General features: G+C 49.0%; 1 protein-coding gene across 16 annotated transcripts in view; it reads right to left on the bottom strand.

Moving 5' to 3' along the window:
- NRCAM (neuronal cell adhesion molecule) overlaps positions 1–10,302 on the bottom strand; it is a 283,687-nt gene extending 273,385 nt beyond the window's left edge. For all 16 annotated transcript variants that reach the window (XM_053218642.1, XM_027071661.2, XM_053218638.1 and 13 more), the window contains exon 1: positions 10,108–10,302. The gene's annotated coding sequence lies outside the window, so the exon portion shown is untranslated. The remainder of the gene's footprint in view (positions 1–10,107) is intronic.
- Positions 10,303–11,457: the final 1,155 nt, after the last annotated feature.

Raw genomic sequence — 11,457 nt, forward strand, 5'->3', positions numbered from 1 at the left:
CTCCTGAAATGAACTTTGCTGAGTTACAAGTTCATATAAACCTTGTGCAAAGCAAAGAATCCTGTTTAACATGAATATCATCCCAAATGTGTTTGGCAAGTTCACAGTTTTATATCTCTAATTTTCTCAAGCTGGGGCCATCTGTATATAAAAGCACAAAATAGCTGGAGAGGTGAGATGATCTAAGAATTTTCCTGTTATTCTGAAAAAATACTAGCTTTGACTCTTAGTAAGGTCTTCTCAATGCATTTCTTTTCAGTGCATGGGTATTATCATATTTCATTTTTGCAGGGTGATTGATAAGCTATTTCTATTTCATGATGTCAAATGATTTCAATGACCTGAAGTGCCACAAGAAAATATCTCTTTAAAGTATTTCCTATTGGATGCTATGAAATGGAGACTATTCTCCGTTTGTCAAGACGTCACCACAAACATTTTTATCCTCATCCCTTTCTCTTTCTTTCAGATTTTAAGTTACTACCTTTACAGGGGGGCTCTTTCCTCTCCCCTCATTATTTATAATCTCTCTTGGACCTTGTGCTGTAGGACACTTCTCCAGGATGTCTCATTACCCACCTGAGCCTTCCCGCCCTCTGAATCCCTCTCACCCTCGCTGATCTCTGCTCCTCCAGCCCCAGTCCCAGCAAACGAAACCGACCATGAACTCACCGACTCCCTGCTGCTTAATGGGTCCCTTTATGGTCCTAGGACAGCAATCAACCCTTGATATATTTTACCTTCCACTCTAAATTGGCGTCAGGGTAACTGTTACTAGAAACAAATAGCCATGGAGTTTTAAAAACCCTATACCGGGGTGCCTGGGTGGCTCAGTCGGTTAAGCGTCGAGCTCTTGGTTTTGGGTCAGGTCATGGTCTCATGGTTCTTAAGTTCGAGCCCTGCATTGGGCTCTGCACTGATGGCCGTGGAGCCTGCTTGGCTCCCTCTCTCTCTGCCACTCCCCTGCTCACTCTCTCTCTCTCTCTCAAAATAAATAAACATTTAAAAAATAAAGTATTCCAGCTATTACAATTTGTGAGACATATGATGTATCACAATTTATGTAAACTACAACACATGCTATAAATTAAGACAGTCAATTCTGAAGTGAACTTGCTTTTGTTTAAATTACAGTTTTAATTATCTCTGAATATCTACTAATTTTTTATGTTGTTGCCATGTCAATGTTCTTTCTCTAAAAACAGAAATATTTGAATGTATTGAATGACATAAAAAGTGGCTTTTGCCCATCATGCTACCAACATCGGGAGAAAAAACTATGTCATCAAGTCATCTGAATGGTCAAAGATACCAAAGCAAAATTTTTCCAATTATGGTTTCATGGAACGCCAGGAAGCATTTCAAAGTATCCCAAATTATTTTTGATTTCGCTTACATTTCAGTAAGCTCGACCTCGCCAGGAGCTGTTTTATTATTCTGGCTCTACCCACAGCCAACTTCTCTTTCAGAAATGCTTTAAATCAGATGCTGGCCTAGCGAACTGAATGGGGTACCATGTGCCGTATTAGAAACTTCAGTAGCAAGTGGAACCGTGATGGACCCCCACCGGACCCGCAGAAAGGTGAAATCACGCTTCCCAGATACACTCACGTGGGAAAAAACACGGCTTCGCCAATATGTAGGGCAGACTTATCTACCTTGTCATGTATCAAAACAATCTGTGGTCAATACCAAAACCCTGTAATGAGATTTTACATGGGGAGCTGACTGGGCATTTCTGTATTTATTCCAGTAGACACTCCAGGGGAAAGAAGACTATTTGCAATGCAATTAGGGGGGACAAGTGCATCCGAGTGCACGCCAGACGCAGGGGCCTCCCCAGATTCACACAGGCCAATGTCTTAATGCAGCGAACGGCACCGAACTGCACTTCCTACGGTTTTCAAACTTTCGTCGGTTAACTAGATGTTTACCGAGTGCCTCGCTCGGGCATGCCACTTTTGTGGATACGCCATCCAGCCCCTACGGACCTTGTTCCAACACCATCTGTCACTTAAGCTTGCACAGATTCAGAAATTTCAATTCACACTCATCTACTCGGCACTCAAACTGAAGCTATAATTCAAATTTCGACATGAAGCTTGAATTCCTTTTCACTGTTCTTCAACTTTGACCCGGCTCCCCCTCCTCTTCCTTCGCTGAAAAGGGCCAAGACAACAGCCCAGCAAGTGGGGCAGGCAAAACAGGCCTCTTTTGTTCACTTTTGTCCCTTCAGCTCTCTATTGAGGTGAGGGACTAAAAGGCCGCACAGGCTTTGGAAGGCAGCAGCTTTTGCTTGCAAGCCATCCTTCCTCAGGGTCCAAGAAAACTCTAGGATGAAACTCTTTTTCGACAGTCCGCTTCTACCTTACGGCATAATTAATGGGAGATTAGTCCTTTTTTTTCCTTTCCCCTCCCCTTGGAGAGAATCTGCTAATGGCGTTCAACATGAGCTTGTCGTGTTTGGCAAAAATGTATGCTTGTAAATCATGCCGTTCAAATGTCAAGGTCATCTAAAAGTGGCATGAAATTGCTTTAAAGTTGAAATTTGGAGAAAAGATCACTACATACTGCATACATATACTGAATTTTTTGAATGCTCTCAGCCCACTTGAGAAAGATAAATCGAATTCATTGCATATTACACAGTAGAAGACCTCCTACAGGATTCCCTCAGATTGCCTTGGGAATATGTGTTTGTGGTTACAGTGGGTTTCGAACCAATATACGACACACATCATAAAATTCAAATATACACATGAACAGATAGATGAATAGATAGACAGATAGATAGATAATGTTCAAACGATTCTTTCCAGCCCTATCACCACTTAATAAGGATTTCAGATGTCTCCGAACATCAAATCGCTATGTTGTACACATGAAACTAATAAAATGTTGTATGTTGATTACAGGTCAATTAAAAAAAGAATTTTAGAAAGGATCCTTTCGTCTGATAATACCTTTTCCACTCTCGTGTGAGTTCAACAGTGCTTTTAAGGCATGGCATTGTGGAAGCAGATCAGAGAGCTCACAAGACAAGCTGCATTCATCACTCCTGTTTCTGAACTGAATAAGCCATTTGGACAGTATGTGCAGCAGACGAGCACTAGCCTTTGTAAATTTGTTCCCTTTACCACCAGCATTTCTTAGATTCACTAGCTTTTCAGTTACTTGCGGGAAGCCCTCCATCAGACTTTTCAAAACTACCTTTTTCTAATTTGAAATTCCAATCTTGTAGGCCAGTAAAATAGGTCAATTAAGTTGACACCGCATCTTTTTTATTAGCTCAGCTAAGCAATGATAATTGGGTAGTGAGGGTTTATACTGTCATCTTTGAAGATTCAATGGTAGGGAGAAATGCCCAGTGCAGACCTGCAGTTCACAAGTCCAGCACATCCCTAAATAGGATATTCCTATCTGTTTGCAGATATGAGGCGAATTTGCTCCTGATCTGGGTTAAAATGCGAACGTTATTTTTCTCTGTAAAATAAAATCATACTAGTATTTCATCCAGCCTCAGAGCAAGGCCACTTCACCCAGCTGTGCTACAGACATGTATGCTCTAATTCAACATTAAAAAAAAATAACATGAATGTCCTTCACCAATGCTGGCTTAGCCTGGGCGATGACATACGTGTTCCATAGCACCTATTTCATGCTCTATGCAAAGTACGGAGTCAATCCTTACTCGTTAAAAACCATACATCTCCTGGGGCGCCTGGGTGGCTCAGTTGGTTAGGCATCGACTTTGGCTCAGGTCATGATCTCACAGTTTGTGGGTTCGAGCCCCTACTTACACCCTATCTCTCTCTCTTTCAAAAAAAATTTAAAAAAAAACCATGCATCTCCTTATTAAAAAAATTAAAACAATAAGTTAGAAAATGTCGTGAAATCCTTGTTCATGACACATAGTATATTGGTATATTAATAGTATATTGGTAAATTAATTAGTATATTAATTTATAACTTTAAAGAGTAACAGCTATAGTTCTTTCCACCCATTAGGATGGCTATTGTCAAGAAAACAGAAAATCAGGGCGCCTGGGTGGCTCAGTTGGTTAAGTGTCTGACTTCAGCGCAGGTCATGATCTCGTGGTCCATAAGTTCGAGCCCCACATTGGGCTCTGTGCTGACAGCTCAGAGCCTAGAGCCTGCTTCAGATTCTGTGTCTCCTCTCTCTGCCCCTTCCCGCTCATGCTCTGTGTGTCTCTGTCTCTCTCTCTCAAAAATAAATAAATATTAAAAAAAATTTTAAAGAAACAGAAAATAAGGGTTGGTGAATACGTGGAGAAACTGGAACCCTGTGCTCTCTTGGTGGGAATGTAAATGGTAAATCTGCAGCGCAAAACAGTACGGTGGTTCCTCAAAAAATTAAAACAATGCCTTGACCTTACGATCCAGAAATCCCGCTTCTGGGCATACATCCAAAAGAACTGAAAACAATGACTCAAAAAGGTATTTGTGCACCCATGTTCATAGCAGCACTCTTCACGATAGCCCCAAACTGGAAACAGCCCAACAGATGAATGAATTTTAAAAAAAAATGATTTGACAGACAAGTGAAATTTTTTTCACGTGGTATTACATACAACGGAATATTATTCAGCTTTCAAATGGAAGGAAATTCTGACACGTGGAGGAGCCTTGAAAACATCATGCTAAGTGAAATAAGCTAGTCACAAAAGGGACACAGACTGTAGGATCCCACTCGTACGAGGTACTGAGGACGGTCAAATTCACAGACAAGAAAATAGAATGATCCTTGCCAGGGCCTGGGAGGAGGAGGAATGGGTAGTTATTGCTTCATGGGGATTGAGTTATAGCTGGGGAAGGTGAGAAAAGCTCTGGAGATGGACAGTGGTGATGGTTGTGAAACATCTTTAAGTACTTAATGCCACTAAATTACAAAGTTAAAAATGGTTAGAGCCGTTATCACAATAAAAGAGTGGCTTGGCGAAACCATCGCATTTTCAATAAATACATGACATTTGCTCCCCCATTTAAATCTTTTTTTTTTAATGTGTATTTATTTTTGAGAGTGAGAGAGACAAAGCACAAGCGGGGGAGGGGCCGAGAGGGGGAGACACAGAATCTGAAGCAGCTCCAGGCTCTGAGCTGTCACCCCAGAGCCCGACACGGGGCTCAAACTTACAGACTGCGAGGTCATGAGCTGAGCTGAAGTCGGACCCTTAACCGACTGAGCCACCCAGGCGCCCCGCTCCCCAATTTAAAGACAACCTGATATTGGAGGTAGAGCTGTTCCTGTAGCTTCTTCACGTAGCCTCCTCCTTCACATTTTAAGCAGAAAAACGAACCGTTCGTCAATTCGTTTTGGCACATTTTCCTATTCTTAGGAACTTCAGTCCTGATGGTAAGAGAGACTCATCAAAACTAAAGGGGCTTTTCATTTGCCTTGGTGGACAAAGGATAAAGTTAGCCACTCTGTTCTTGCCCCTAGATCCCCAGGTGTCCTCTGTCCTCACCTGGCAGAAAGGTTCAGGGCTCCTTCAGCAGGGGAAGGAAAATACACCTAAAAAGCATTTAATAATTTTTTTAATCATTTTCAAATTACTTCCTTTTCGCCAATCACCTCAGCAGTTCAGGGCTGACCTAAAGCAGTGTTTGGATGCAAGCACATAAAACTTCCTAGAGAAGACTACAGAAACTCTGTATTTCTAGTTCACCTTGTTTTCAGCTACCATACTTGTCAGCTGGAAACTGGTCTTTGGAAGTGGGGATGAGACTCCGCAGGCTGCTGATGGAGGCGAGCAAATCAGGACTGCTATGGATTGGACTGTGAGCCCCAAAATTCGTATGTGAAAGACCTAACCCCCAATGTGACCGTATTTGGAGATAAGGCTCTGGGGAGGTAATTAAGGTTCACTGAGGTAATAAGGATGTGGTCCTAATCCAATAGCATCAGTGGCCTTAGAAGAAGAGGAAGACAGAGATCTCGGTGCACATCCACTGAGGAAAGCATGTGTGAGCACACAGCAGGAAGATGGTCATCTGGAAGCCAGGGAAACAGCCCTCACTAGAGCCTGCCCATGTTGGTGCCCTGATCCCAGAATTCCCAACTCCAGAACTTGAAGAAAGCAAAGTTCTGTTCCTTACACCACTCAGTCTATGCTATTTGGTTATGGCAGCCCCAGCTGACTAAAAAACAAAGACCTTCTGATTTCCTGGTGAGAATCTCAGGGAAACAGCTTACCCTTCAGATAAGGCTCAGTGCTCACCCTTAAGGGAGCGAGCGATGACGGGTAGGAGCCACAAGAGGACTTTCTCAGATGTTCACAATGTTCTATTCCTTGATTTGGGCACTCGTTACACCCGTGTGTTCAGTTTGAGCAAGTTCATCAAGCTGTACCTTTATGATATGTGAAAAAAGAGTCTGTGTGCAGAAGTATGCAGCCATACTTCTAATGTTATCATTGGAACTAATCTCCCTGGGGGCACCTGGGTGGCTCAGTCAGTTGAACACTAACTCTCGATTTCATCTCAGTTTGTGGGATCGAGTCCCGCTTCAGACTCTACAGCAGCATGGAGTCTGCTTGGGATTCTCTCTCTCTCCTCTCTCAGCCCCTTGCCCATGCATGTGCCCTTTCTCTCCCTCCCTCCCTCCCTCTCTCTCTCTCTCTCAAAATAAAAATGAAACTTAATTAATATCTCTGAAGGCAGGAACTGCAGTGTCTAGGACACTAGACTATCCATTCAGTAAATATTTATGAATGAATGAATGAATGACTTAAAGTATTTCTTCATCAGAAAAGCATCCTGTGGGGTTCCATTAAATAGCTCCTTTGTACATGCAAATACATTATCTGCCATTTCTGTTTCTATCCAGCCAGTTGTACAAGGAAAACTACACCTACATGAAAACGTTATTCAAAATGATCCTTTAGGAAGTTTTCTGTAGCCCAGGTACAGTACCCTCTCCTGCTTCGGAAGCACTTATACCCCCAGCTATCCTTGTCGCGGCCACATCAGCCTCACAGGAAGTACCTTTTCCAAAGATGAGTTTGCTTTTCATTTACTGTCACTGCTGCAATAACGAAATGATATCACGTGGGGAGACTGGCCTTCAGTCCAAAGACCTCATCACTACCCGGCATTAGGTGGCTGGGTGACCTCTCAGCACCCCATTGTACTCATTCAGAAACCAAAACATTTGGATACAGTGTTCCTTACAGCTCTCAAATTCCTGGATGACGTGAAATGTTTTGCAACTTTCCTGCAATAAAGTACAAAGCAGGCTGAAAGAAGACCATGAGTCAGTAGGATTAAGAATGCACAATGAGGGGCGCCTGGGTGGCTCAGTCGGTTGAGCGTCTGGCTTTGGCTCAGGTCATGATCTCACAGTTTGTGGGTTCGAGCCCCACATCGGGCTCTGCACTGACAGCTCAGAGCCTGGAGCCTGCTTCGGATTCTGTGTCTCCCTCTCTCTCTGCTCCTCCCCCACTCATGCTCTGCCTCTCTCTCTCCCTCCTTCAAAAATAAATAAAAACATTAAAAAAATGTTTAAAGAATGCACAATGAATTCACAATTACAAACATGCTGAAGGCTATTCCAGGAACAGCTGATCTCACTTTAGGTCAAATTCTTGTTTCTACGAGTTAATATGCAGCATCTTTGTAAATGCACCACACAGTCAAATACTCAGGATATCGGATACTTTCCTAAGATGTCATAGTAGGGTCTTATTCAAATTCAACATCCAATTTGAGGAGTAAATCTGCAGTCAAAGGAGTGTACAAAGGAGATTCGGGACTGGGGAGGCTACTAGAAACGTTTGCCACATGGAAATGTTTGCCTTTTCTTAAAATTAAAAAAAGAAAAAAGTTTTCTGAAAAATTGCAATGTTCCAGGAACCTCTCAGCCTCTCTGTAATCATAGAGGCATCTCGTCACTAAGAACAGTCCGGTGACTGTAACTGGCTAGGCAAACAGCAGGGCACTTAAAAGCTAACAGGAATAAAAGAACATGTAAAGGAATTCCAGGGCAATACGAGGCAATAAAAGGCTATTCCACAATACAATCTGCTGATTTACAGTAGCGCCTGCTACTGTGAGGTCTGTGGGAGTCAGAACTGAATGGCCTTATAATGTCCCTGATCACTTGGTGGTTTTAGGCTTCCCCTAAACTAATGCGGTAAGCCTCCAAAAAGTCCCCCTTTTCACAGTCTGGGATGGTAATGTGTAGGGGCAAAACTCACCCTTGCTCCTGCCCCCCACTCCCCTCCCCTGCTTCCTAGCTATGTGGCCTTGGGAAAGTTAACTGACCTCTCAAGTCTCCGTCTCCTAGTTTTAAGAAAAGGGTAGTCATATGTTGTGGAAATTAAAGAAGATGATACGTGTACCATGCACAGCGCCTGCTACATCTGAAGCTCTCAAAACAACGTGGACTCTCATTACCATTAAAGTGGAAAGTATCCAGTGGTCTAAACCCATTTCAGTACTTCCGGAAAGTCTCCTTTACTCTTCAGCTATTATTACAATATTTTAATAACAGGGCATGGTTAGCCTCAAGCAGTCCCAAACCAAAGCAGCCCAGCCTCCAAAGGTCTGCCTTCAGTAGCTGCCGCGTTGCTGACAGCCCCAGGGGGAGCTCCTGGTGCAGAACGCAAGCCTCCTGCCCCATTACACTCGCCTCCATCACTTCTCTGCAAGAGCCTCGGGCGAGGAAGGGCCCAGCCTCTCAGACCTGCATCTCTGCGCGTTAACCATGCGGGACCGAGAAGGAAAAGAACATTTCCCTGTTAGGACAAACAGCTCCGCGGAGGGCAAGAGAGAGGCTGGGTGGAAGGAGACGCCCCCGCTCGGCGCCCTCCCTCGGCGTCGGCAGCTGCGCAAGGGCGGCCCCCCGAGCGTGCGGGGGACCGAGGATGCGGCCGAGGGCCCGGAGCGGACGACAGGGGAGGGGATCCGGAGGGAAGGCCAGCGACCGGCTCACCGGCCCCGCGGGGCCCGAGGACCCTCTGGCGGCGCCTGCTGCCCAGGGTACACCGCTCCAGGAGTGATGACGAGTCCCCGGCTCACTCGACCGCGGCACCCCCGGTCCCCTCTGGGCGCGGGGAGTTGCGGGCCGGGAACCGCCGAGCCGGCGAGCAGCCGGGGACCAGCACTCGGCGGCGCCCACTCGCGCGGCCAGGAGGGGGCCGGGGGCGGCGCACGGCGCAGATGGCGCTGGCGGCGAGATGGATGCTCCAGAGCCGGCAGTCACTCCCGGCTCAACACAGCATCCCGGGCCAAACGGCTGCCAGAGCCCACTACCGGGAGCCCGGGCAGGGAAGGGGCTCTTTTGGGCCAGCCCCAAACCCCGGTGGGCCAGCCCCAACAGTCCCAGCCCCCGGAGGCTGGGCGGAGCGCCGGGACCCCGAGGACTCGCACCTGTAGGGCCAACAAACCCCCGGAAAGCCCCCACCCTGCTGCCTTTGCGGTCTCTCCCTTTCCCCCAGATTCCCCGAGTTCTCCCCTGGGGCGGCGAGAGTGGAGGTCGGCTCGGCCTGGAGCCCGGCGATCGGCGCAGGTGTGAGCACATCCGAACAAAGCCCACGCCCAGATGTGTCCGCGGGGACCCGGACGCGCACCCGCCGGTGCGCGCCGGCCCGGCACCTGCGCTCCACGCCCCGCCGGCACCGTGGCGTGACACCCTACGCCCCCCGCGTGCATGGCGGGGAAGCCGCCGTGCCGGGCCCCAGCAGCCTCCCCAGGCCCAACTGGCCACCCAGGGACCCCAGGCAGGGCTTCCCGGAAAGCGCGGGGCGCGGATGCAGAAGTTGTCCACAGACTGGAGGAGGTGAAGGGCCCGCCCGAGCCAGCCAGGGCTGCAGCATTTCGGCGAGTCCCCGCCCGGGCGCCCGTCCCCCTCCACCCCGCTCGGCGCCCGCGGGCGCGTCCGAGGCCTGAGGGTTGGAAGGGAGTTGGCCACCAGGTTCGCCCCGCCGCAGAGAGCGGCGCGGCGCTGCCAGCCGGGAGGGCGCTCTGCTGAACCCCGGGCCGGCGTCCGAGTGACAACACAGCAGCCCCCCGGTGCCCTCCTCCGCTCCAGCCGTCGCCCCGTAGCAGGACCGAGTGTCACCGCCGGACGCGCACGGAGCTACTCACGTTCTTCCGCCGCGCCCACCGCTCAGCCCCGGCGCGGCCGCCCGGCTCCCCGGAGCGCGGACGTTGTCCGTTCCCGACGGAGCTGTGGCCTCCGGCGGCCCCGCGGTGTCCCCTGCGCCGCGCGTCTGAGGCTCCGACTGCGGCGCGCGTCCGCCCGCGACCCGGGCGAAGCAGGGCTGGCCCCGCGTCGGCGCGCGCCCCCGCCGCTCCCGCCCCTGCGCGCCCGCCCCGCGCCGCGCTCTGCCTCCCGGTCGCTCGCTTTAGCGTCCTACCCCCGCCGCGCTCGCCTCCCCGGCGTCCCCCGCCCTTCCCCGGCTGGCCCGGCCCCTCCCTCCCCTGCGGCTGCGGCGGCGACGAATGGGCTCAGGCCGCCGGCGCCTCGGGGACCGGGTGGCCCCCTCACCTGGGATGCCGCGCCCTCACCCCGCCAAGCATGTGTGGCGGTGGTTGTCGGGGTCGGGGGAGGGGGGGCACGGAGGGGCGGCAGGGATTTGGCTACAGGAGACGTTCCAGAAAACGGACGGTCTTTAAATGCCGCTCTCATGGGTGTGGGTTTCTGTCTGAGGTCTATGGCCTTTTCATTTTCTCCTTGGGAAGCATTGAATTTCTTCGAAACTCACCAGTTGGATGGGTGAGATTGGTGAATTGGGGGGGGGGGGGTATTTTTGTTTACTTCTATTTATTTATTTTTTTGCAACCGTTCTTTCCAAACAGCTCCCAGAAAGGGGAGCGAGCATTCAGGGTAAGGTAGGTGCTGTCTATTCGCGGTAGGAATTGGGTCTTCTGGTTCCAGGCAATAGGATTAGTTCATATTTGCTTAGTTTCAGATTTGGAAGCTTTATGGAGAACCATTTACAAGGGAAAAGGAAGGAAGGAAGGAAGGAAGGAAGGAAGGAAGGAAGGAAGGAAGGAAGGAAGGAGGGAGGGAGGGAGGGAGGGAGGGAGGGAGGGGAAAAAGAAAAAAAGAGGGTTTTCTAAATGTGTAGTATGTTCGGGAGGCCCTTCTCCACTATACCCTAGATGGGGTCCAGGATTTCTTAGCCTGGCACTCAAGGTCATCAGTCATCTCAGGTCTGCAGCCTGACCTCTGAGAGCTTCCCTCCCAACCGCCAGGCATCACACGGCTTGACCGGTTGACCATGTACTGCGTTCTCGAACTCTCACTAAGGCTTAGCTGGAGAATGGAGTTTTTTTCCTTCTCTAGTGTCACTCAGGAAAACATTTGTGAAGCCCCTCCTCTCCTCTCTCCACCCCCAGGCTCCTCTCCTGGGCCCCAGGACTAGGGCAGGGATTCAGGAATAAAAAAGGTGCAAGTCCAGGCCCTGACTACTCTGCTCTACTCTAACTTGA

The sequence above is a fragment of the Acinonyx jubatus genome, chromosome A2, assembly GCF_027475565.1.
Source record: "Acinonyx jubatus isolate Ajub_Pintada_27869175 chromosome A2, VMU_Ajub_asm_v1.0, whole genome shotgun sequence".
NCBI lineage: Eukaryota > Metazoa > Chordata > Mammalia > Carnivora > Felidae > Acinonyx > Acinonyx jubatus.